This window comes from Malaclemys terrapin, chromosome 3 (assembly GCF_027887155.1).
Source record: "Malaclemys terrapin pileata isolate rMalTer1 chromosome 3, rMalTer1.hap1, whole genome shotgun sequence".
Lineage (NCBI taxonomy): Eukaryota > Metazoa > Chordata > Testudines > Emydidae > Malaclemys > Malaclemys terrapin.
Genome location: NC_071507.1, coordinates 107,548,644 through 107,558,828, shown reverse-complemented (window position 1 = coordinate 107,558,828; position 10,185 = coordinate 107,548,644). Strand labels below are relative to the sequence as shown.

Sequence of the window (10,185 nt, the reverse complement as noted above, 5' to 3'; positions counted from 1 at the left end):
TGCTCACAACACACCTGTTAATGCATCCCAGAATCATGTTTGCTTTTTTTGCAACAGCATCACACTGTTGACTCATATTTAGCTTGTGGTCCACTATAACCCCTAGATCCCTTTCTGCCGTACTCCTTCCTAGACAGTCTTTTCCCATTCTGTATGTGTGAAATTGATTTTTCCTTCCTAAGTGGAGCACTTTGCATTTGTCTTTGTTAAACTTCATCCTGTTTAACTCAGACCATTTCTCCAATTAGGCCCTTCATATTCCCCGAAAAGCTTCATTGCTTACTGATACTTTCAATCTTTGATTATTACTTTTACATCATGCTGCATCTGCTGACAGACAACTTGATATTGCTGGCACAGTGTCTTCATTAAAAAGACAGAGCTCAGTGTTACTGCAAGGCAGACATCTAATCACAGGAAAGCCACTTCCTCAAAACTCAGGAACTAATTGGGTCACATTATGAGACTGATTTTGCAGTCTGCTTCATATGCTCTTTCTCTGAATCCCTGATTCTGACATTTTATTTAATATTTCATAAAGTCTTTCAACAACTGACTGACATACAGCATGGGATCATAAATCTTTTAATAAGATATCAGTGTGTCTAGGCTTCATCATGTATTGGGTAAAAAGAGGAATGGGCTTTGTTCTTCCTTTGATTTTCCCCCCTTTCTCCATACAACAAAGGGAGCAGTTGTCACACTTAAAAACTGTCCTTTTGGAGAAAAAAGGCTTGGAGAAAATGCCTGGGTTTGCCCAATTAGAGGAGTTTTACTCTTCTCATAGCTGGTTAAAATGAAGACATCTTGTCCTGGACTAATTTTGAAAATACTTGAAAAAATATCAGTATGTGGCTACTTTCTGAGGCAAAAGCTGCACCTTTTAATACAAAATAAAATTATAAATTTTTCATGTTCAAAGTATTTTACAAACATTGACTAATGAGCTAATACTTTTGCACCTTTACAAAAGAGTACCTTTTATATGGTAGTAGAAGACAAATAGTTATGACAACAGAGTATGTTGAGGTTATTCAGCCACAAAGAAGCAGTTTCTATGAGTACTGTACAAATAGTGGGAAACAGCATCCGCCAGTGTTGGAGAAATATCTTAAAACAAACTAGTGATCCTGATTCTCTCTTTGTTTCTTTCTATGGAAGCTACCTCTCAAAATCCAGCAGGTCCAAGGGAATGGAGAGATGTGTGGGACACACAAGTGGATGGCAGCTCAACCCCACCTGTAAGAAAATCCAGCTTACCCACAGAGTTTTCTGTTGTCCAAGGAAGACAGATGACCTTTGTTGGGGATTCAGTACTCTGAAGAATTGAAAGAACATTCTGCAAGGGCCAGGTGGACAACAGGAAAGTGTGCTCCTTCCCAGAGTCAAGACACAAAATATCATTCCAAGATTGGATAGGCTTCTGCATAGGTGCCGACTCCATGGGTGCTCCAGGGTTGGAGCACCCATGGAAAAAATTAGTGGGTGCTTAGCACCCACCAGCAGCCAACTCTTCCCCCTCACTCCCAGCACCTTCTTCCCACCGCAATCAGTTGTTCCACAGTGTGCAGGAGGTTCTGGGAGGGGAGAGAGAGGAGTGGAGATGGGGTGTGCTCGGGGGAGGGGAGAGGGGGTGGGGCGGGGCAGGAAGGGCGGGAAGAGGGGGTGGGGTGGGGTCTTGGGTGGAGTGAGTGAGGGGCCTGTGGCTGAGCAGGGGTTGAGCGCCCCTGGGGAAAAGAGAAAGCCGGTGCCTGTGGGCTTCTGACAGGCAAGGATCCATTGGTAATGGTTCATATCAGTACTAATGACACTGCGTGTGGGATATCTCACAAATAGCAATGATTTCAGGGAACTCGGAAGTGTGCTGAAGAAGAAGAATGTACAAGAAATCTTCTCTGAGATCCTTTCTGTTTCATAAGCAAAGGAAGGCAGAAGATTCTGGAAGTGAATCACTGGCTAGGTAAGTGGTGTATGGTGGAGGGTTTTGGTTTTGTGGAACATTGGTCCTACTTCTCTGGGGCAGAGGGCTGCATAGTTTGGCTGGTCTCCACCTCACTGGAAAGTGGTCCCAGTCTCCTTGGGGACAGGCTGGCTAAAGTAGTCAGGAGAGAGTTAAACTAATAGCAAAAGGAGAGGGTAAAAAGAGGTAGGCTATGAGCACTCAACACAAAATCGAGATGTTGAGAACAAAATTAATCAAGGAGTCAAAGGATACAAAGAAGAAATTCTTGAATTTCCCTATATATCAATGCTAGGAGCCTGGGTAACAAACAAGAGGAATTGGAATTTCTCATTTATGAGCATAAATTTGATCTAGTTGGAATTACTGAAACCTGGTGGGATGATTGGAATCGATGGCTATAACCTATTTAGGAAAGATTAAATGGGCAAAAGGGTGGGGGAAGTGGTACTTTATGTCAAAATGACATTACCTGTTTCTGAGTTACTGATAACTTGAAAGAAAATTATCTTGAATGCTTATGGGTGAATGTCCTAACAGGTAAAGCATAAAATGGGGTATTGGTTGATGTCTGCTACAGACCACTGGATCACACTAGAGAACAGGATGACCACTTGTGCACCTATCTACAATTAGTAGGGGGGAAAGGGCTGTTTAGTCATGGGGGACTGACAGTACTAAAACATCCTTGGAATTTCTCATTATAGATGCCAATTTCCTAACTCAAAAAGTGTTGCAGCCAACACAAGGGAATTCTATATTAGACCTTGTTCTAACATATAAAGAGGAACTGATCACAGAACTAAAAGTTAATTGTAGCTTAGGTACAAGTAAGTGATCATGACTTGATCACATTTATAATGTGCAAACAGAATAAAGTGCAGACCAGTAATATATGTATTTGGTGCTTTAACAGGGCCAGTTTCACAGAGATGAAAACAATTATGAGCCAAATCAGCTGGGAGGAAGAATTTAATCAAACAAATCTGAATGATAATTGAGAATCATTTAAGAATACTTTACTAGATGACCAAAAAGCCACAATCCCACAAATTAGGATTAAGGCCATACTGTTAAAAAAAAAAATGCTTTAAAAGGGAAGTGAATGAAGCTATTTTTATATATATATATATGGGACACACATGTGGATGGCAGCTCATCCCCACATGTAAGTGAACATGACTTGATCACATTTATAATGTTGTGTATGTATGTATGTGTATATGTGCGTATAACAAATGGGAGAAAAGGGAAGTTGATAGTAATGAATATAAATCAGAATTTATTTAGGAATTGTAGAAAATTGATAAGGGAAGCCAAAGAGAAATCTATGGCCAACAGAATTAAAGACAATAAGAAGGAGTTTTAAAAATATATTAGGAACAAAAACAACAAGGAGTCTGGTGGCACCTTAAAGACTAACAGATTTATTTGGGCATAAGCTTTCGTGAGTAAAAACCTCACTTCTTCGGATGCATATGCTATGCATCCGAAGAAGTGAGGTTTTTACTCACGAAAGCTTATGCCCAAATAAATCTGTTAGTCTTTAAGGTGCCACCAGACTCCTTGTTGTTTTTGTAGATACAGACTAACACGGCTACCCCCTGATATAGGAACAAAAAGAATCCTGAAAATGGTATTGGTGTGTTATTAGGTGGTAATGGTGAAATTATCAATAACAATGCAGAAAAGGCAGAATTGTTCAATAAATATTTCTATCCTGTATTTGGAGAAAAACAGATGATATAGTTTCATTGTATGGTGACACTCTTTCCATTCTACAAGTATCTCTGGAGGATGTTAAACAGCAGCTATTAGAGTTAGACATTTTCAAATCAGCAGGTCCAGATAACTTGCATCAGAGAAAACATGAGGAAGAGGGGGCATGTGGGGTCATGTGCTTCCCCAGATTTGCAACTTGGCTTGCCCTGAGCATGCTCACATGGACTGTAGCATGCTCAGTAACACTGCTGAAAATGGCTGCCCTCACTTTGGCCACACCCCCCATTATCAGCAGGCACGGGTCGTCTCTGATCTGCATCCACAAGTTTTAAAAGAGCTGCCTGAGAAGCTCACTGGAATGTTGATGCTGATTTTCAATAAGTCTTAAAACACTGAGGAAGTTCCAGAAGACTGGAAGAAAGCTAATATGTCAATTTTTTAAAAAGGTAAACAGCATGACCTGGATAATTATAGGTCTGTCAGCCTGACATTAATCCAGGGCAAGATAATGGAGTGGTTGTTACAGAACTAGATTAATAAAGAATTAAAGGAGGGTAATGCAATTAATACAAATCAACATACCTTTATGGAAAATAGATCCTATCAAACTAACATGATACCTTTATTGATGAGATTACAAGTTTGGCTGCTAAAGGCAATAGAGTTGATATAATATATTTAGAGTTTTGTAAGACATTTGACTTGGTACTGCACAACATTTTGATTAGAAAACTAGAAAGATATAAGATTAACATGGCACACATTAAATGGATTAAAATCTGGCTAACTGATAGGTCTCAAAATGTAACTGTAAACAGGGACTCATCATAGAGCAGGTATATTTCTAGTGGTGTCAGACAGGGATTGGTTCTTAGGCCAAAATTATTTAACATTTTTATGAATGACCTGAAGAAAACATAAAATCAACACTGATAAAGTTTGCAGATGACACAGAAGTTGAGGAAGTGATAAATAATGAAGAGGACAGGTCACTGATTCAGTGAGATCTGGATTAATTGGTAAACTGGTCACAACCAAACAATGTGTGTTTTTATCTGGCTAAATGTAAAAGTATACATTTAGGAACAAAGAGTGTAGACCATACTTTCAGGATGGGGGATTCTATCCTGGGAAGCAGTAACTCTGAAAAAGATTTGGGGGTCATGGTCAGTGTTCCCTCTAATTTTTCCCACCCTTGTGTGGAATGAATCATGTGGTAGGGGTGGGACTGAGGGATTCTTGTGGGAGGGGTTCAGGGCTGGGGCAGAGTGTTGGGTGCAGGGAGTGAGGGCTCCAGCTGGGGTGTGGGCTCAGGGGTGGGGCTAGGGATGAGGGATTTGGGGTGCAGGAGGGTGCTCTGGGGCTACTGTGGGGAGAGAGGACTCTCCCCAGTGTGCTCTCCCCGCAGCAGCACCTGGGCTGGGGGGAGAGGCGCCTGTCACTGTCATGGAAGCTCTAGGGCTGAGTCTGCAGGATAGGCACCCCCCCATCATTAACAGGACCGGGCCAGGGGAGGGCCGCCCAGGCCAAGCCTGGGGCCAGGCCATGCCTGGGCCTGATCCGGCCGCAGCTAGGTCCGTGCCACTCCAGCCACGCCTCCCCTGCTGCACCTGGGGCGGCGCCTGGGCCTGATCCTGCTGTGGCTGGGTCCGGGCTGCTCCAGCCGTGGCAAGTCTGGGCCACAGGGTGAGTTGGGGTGGGGGAGGGGTGCCCCTCCCTCCACCACGGCAGGTCCCCAGTCGGGTTCCCTAAGCACCTGTGTGGCGCTAAATAGACTGCTGTGCAGCCGCGTGGCCATGCAGCTTACAGGGAACTTAGGTCATGGTGGATAATCAACTACACATGAGATGCCAGTGTGAAGCTGTGGCCAAAAGAGCTAGGGAGTATATTAAGGTATGAGAGAAAACAAAGATGCCTTTTAAGCAGTTTGGGAGTTTCCCATCTATGCTTACTATAGGAACACCATTCCTGATGAGCATTTCTTTAGCTGCATATTATGTCAGTGCTGCTCACTGATTACATTTGGTATTCAGAGTACTTGCATTTGCATCACCCAGCTCTTCATAACTCAGCCAGAGCCTTTTGTTTGCTCACAGCACTTGACACTGAATGCAAAGCCGTATGGACAGCTTCCTTTGCCGTGCCTTGCCTTTCCAATTGTAACAGTCCCTCTGAGCATCCACTGCACACAACACAGCAATAAAAGTACAAAGGACCAAGAGGAAGTCAGCAGCCAGCAGGGTGAGGCGGATTCCTGCTTCATAGGAAGTGCTCACTCCATGACCTGTCATTTCTGCTGTCTGGGCTAGTGTCTCCTCACTTCCTAGAGTAAAACAAAACAGCAACAAAAGAGAGTGCTAGTTTTCCTTTGTTTTGCATTTATATTCTACAAAAGCATTCTAAATCTGTCAGCCCTGCTGGGATGAATGCACAGAGAGGATTCACCGAGTATGCTTGGTAGGGGAAAGGAGGGCAAAAGGGGTAGTGTGGATATCCAAAATGGATTTGGACACAAATCAGAATATCAATTCCAACCCTGTCAACCCTGAATTTCTGGAGTAGGGAATTATGCCCTGATCGCTGGATCTAAACCTGCCACTATGAGTTTGGACCCAGGTTGGGTCTTCAACCAAATTCTACTTCTAGAATCAGAATCTAGGATTCCCTTTCCAGGTCTCGTTCAGCTACTGTTCAAAAAGGTGGAACATTCTTGTAAAAATTGGTAATCTTACTTGATATCTGCTATTTCGCCTTCTAAAACTGCATGTGAACATCTCATTAGAATTTGGCACCATTAATTCAAACCAAACCTTAGCTTTAGCTTAATGATGATCTGAGTACAAACCCCTTGCTCCATCTCTCATCATACCTTTCAATAAATCCACTTAAACTTGATCCATTCAATTTATCAATTATCCGGTCTAGAAAAAAGTCAGAAAGGGAGATATCAAACAGTACAGTCATAATCCTTCTCCCCACACCTACAAAGAGGCCTAAATTGGTAGCTAAACTGAGTGATGTTTCATTCCACAGTAGATTACTTTCTAGTTGTTTTAATGAAAACACATTTAGAGAGGTTTTCTGAATATGAATATTTTAAACTCTTTTGAGTAATGTCAGTTTGGATCTCAACCAAGAATGAGCTTTCATTTAATCTTCAATACATATTCAGATATTGCAACAGTGTGAGGAAATCATTTTCTTGCACAGAACTTTCAGTGACATGCAAGCTTTACCTTATTGTGTAATGACATCTATGCTCCATATACTGTGATGACCTGGATTTAAGAGGACATCGGAATTGCTTGAGACATTTTTCTACACTTTATCAAGTTATAAAGTCAAAGTCAAATTTTCAGGGCCTGAATTCAGCCTTAGTTGATACATTACTTAACTAAATCATTAACTATTATTAATAATAATTAGAGCTGGTCAGAACTTTATTTTTCTGTGAAAAAATATGATGAAATGAACCTGTTTGATACTGTCAATTTTTTCTTTAATTTTGGGGGGATTTTTTATTGGAAACCCAAATACTAAATTTGGGAGGAGGAATTCTTTTTTTCAACAATGCCCCCAAAATTTAATTTAAAAAGGACATTTCTTGCATAAATTTCCATTTCAACAAAAAAAGACTTTGGTAGAAAAATTTCTACCAGCTCTATTAATTATTATAGTAGCAACCCTGACACCTACTGTATTTCCTTACAGGGCTGAAAACTGTGGCTTTGATCCCTGTGTTTGGGTCTTAATTAGCATCTGGTGCCTGCACCTGTAAAGATCCAGGAAAAAACAAGGGGCCAGATTATCAGACTGGGTTATTGGGCAAAAGGGCCCTAATCCAGCCACAAATGCCCAACAGAAAATACTGGGGAACTCCCTACAGGTGCATATTCATTGCAACCAAGCCCTATGCTTCTGTCTTAATATACCCACAACCTACCCTGAAGTAGGGTGTGTGTCATAGAATATCAGGGCTGGAAGGGACCTCAGGAGGTCATCTAGTCCAACCTCCTGCTCAAAGCAGGACCAGTCCCCAGACAAATTTTTGCCCCAGATCCCTAAATGGCCCTCTCAAGGATTGAACTCACAACCCTGGGTTTAGCATAAATAAATATATATATATTTATTAGCTGTAGCAGACCTCCATTCAAACCAAGATGGTGCCATCACATAGCCTGAAATGAAGTGACAATCAGAAAAACCAGATTAGCTCATTATTACTGAATGTTTATATTCGGGTAGTGCCCAGAGTTCCTGAGCAGGATTGGGCTCCTGCTGTGCCAGAGACTTTGTCTAAAAAGACAAATGCATCAAGAGATTAAAGAAAGGGAGAGATTCAGTTCATATAGTTCTAGATCCATTATAACTTTTTTTAAAAAAAGAAAGTTTTGCAATTGCTTAAGTTTCTACAAGTCCATAAAATTACATTTCCCCAACTGCCCGCCACCTTGGCATCATACACTGGTTGATTTCTTGAAAATATCATGGAAGGAATGGGTTTTGCAGAGGGATTTGAAGGCAAAGAGGTTAAGCAGCCTTATGGCATGATGGGTTGTATGACAGAAACCCCCTTGGGAACTGCCAACTGATGTGCCAAGACTACTTCTGCCCCTGCTTTCCTGCCCTAGCAGCTTCAGACTCCAGCACCCTGCCTGGTTTGAGCCAGACCCGCTAGCCTGCTGCAAACCCAGACTCAGGTCTGGACCACATCCCCTAACAGCTGTAGGCTTAAACGGAAAGCAGCTTATAGAAGCGTTCCTGTCTTTAACACTCGGATGCCCAACACCCAGTGGGATCTAAACCCCAAATAAATCCATTTTACCCTGTATAAAGTTTATACAGGGTAAACTCATAAATTGTTCGCCCTCTATAACACTGATAGAGAGAGATGCACAGCTGTTTGCCCCCTCAGGTATTAATACATACTCTGGGTTAATTAATAAGTAAAAAGTGATTTTATTAAATACAGAAAGTGGGATTTAAGTGGTTCCAAGTAGTAATGGAGAGAACAAAGTGAATTACCAAGTAAAATAAAATAGAACACGCAAGTCTATGTCTAAGAAAACTGAATACAGATATAACCTCACCAGTTCCAGTAAGCTTCCTTTTACAGACTAGTCTCCTGCTAGTCTGGGTCCAGCAATCACTCACATCCTGTGTAGTTACTGTCCTTTGTTCCAGTTTCTTTCAGGTATCTTGGGGGTGGAGAGGCTCTCTCTTTAGCCAGCTGAAGAAAAAATGGAGTGGTCTCCCAGGGGGTTAAATAGACTTTCCCTTGTGGGTGGAAACCCCCTTCTCTCTCCTATGCAAAATCCAGCTCTAAGATGGAGTTTTGGAGTCACATGGGCAAGCCACATGTCCATGCATAACTCAGTTTTTACCAGCCAAGCCACATTCCTGTGAAAGCTCAGATGTGGATTGGCATCTTCAAGTTCATTGTTGGCTTAAGTGGTTTTTGATTGGACACTTAATTTGCAATTTTGTCAAGCAGCTGACCAAATGCTCTACTAGGCTAGTTAAAATCAAGCCAGTACACAGCCAATATTCATAACTTCAAATACAAAAATTATACATGCATACAAATAGGATGAATACATTCAATAGATCATAACCTTTACATAGATATGTTACATGTGTGACAGACCCAGACCAGTGGGGTACAGGAGTCTGGTAGAGGGCAAATATACTGGTCACTGGATGAGTAGTTTTCTGTTCCCTGAGTGACCAGAGAAGGGGCTGCACTAGAGTAATCAGGAACCTGCTAGAACCAGTTAAGGCAGGCAGGCTAATTAGGACACCTGGAGCCAATTAAGAAGAAGCTGCTAGAGTCAATTAAGGCAGGCTAATCAGGGCACCTGTGTTTTAAAAAGGAGCTCTCTTCAGTTTGTGGTGTGAGTGTGAGGAGCTGGGAGTAAAGAGCTGAGAATGAGAGGGTGTGCTGCTGGAGGACTGAGGAGCACAAGTGTTATCAGACATCAGGAGGAAGGTCCTGTGGTGAGAATAAGAAAGGTGTTTGGAGGAGGCTATGGGGAAGTAGCCCAGGGAGTTGTAGCTTTCATGCAGCTGTTACAGGAGGCACTATAGACAGCTGAGGTCCACAGGGCCCTGGGCTGGAACCCGGAGTAGAGGGTGGGCCTGGGTTCCCCCCAAACCTTGCAATTGACCTGGACTGTGGGTTCTTCCAGAGGGGAAGGTCTCTGGGCTGTTCCCCAACCCACATGGTGAATCTCTGAGGCAAGAAAATCCACCAATAAGCGCAGGACCCACCAAGATAGAGGAGGAACTTTGTCACACATGGCATATGTCCCCTAAAACATATTCCAGTTATGTCACATATACATTCATAAGCATATTCCATGAAGCCTTATGGGGGGGAATCCTCATATATGTATCAGTCCAGGGAGGGAGTTATGTGCATTAGAATGTGGTAGATGCACAAAGACATTTGTAGGAGTGGACAAACGGATGATCAAAGTAGCCATCTCTGGTAAAAATGGAGG

The 10,185-nt window shown here is 42.3% G+C and overlaps 2 long non-coding RNA genes across 3 annotated transcripts in view; one reads left to right on the top strand and one right to left on the bottom strand.

The window, feature by feature from the left end:
• Positions 1–5,858, top strand: part of LOC128835067 (uncharacterized) — an 81,971-nt gene extending 76,113 nt beyond the window's left edge. For both annotated transcript variants that reach the window (XR_008444564.1, XR_008444565.1), the window contains 3 exons: positions 1,162–1,241; positions 1,849–1,960; positions 5,779–5,858. This is a non-coding gene — a long non-coding RNA (uncharacterized LOC128835067). The remainder of the gene's footprint in view (positions 1–1,161; positions 1,242–1,848; positions 1,961–5,778) is intronic.
• A 71-nt stretch (positions 5,859–5,929) lies between these two features.
• LOC128835070 (uncharacterized) lies at positions 5,930–9,149 on the bottom strand. The gene is made up of 3 exons (XR_008444568.1): positions 8,773–9,149; positions 6,552–6,603; positions 5,930–6,005 (listed from the first exon to the last, which is right to left on the bottom strand). It is a non-coding gene; the product is annotated as an uncharacterized LOC128835070 (long non-coding RNA).
• Positions 9,150–10,185: the final 1,036 nt, after the last annotated feature.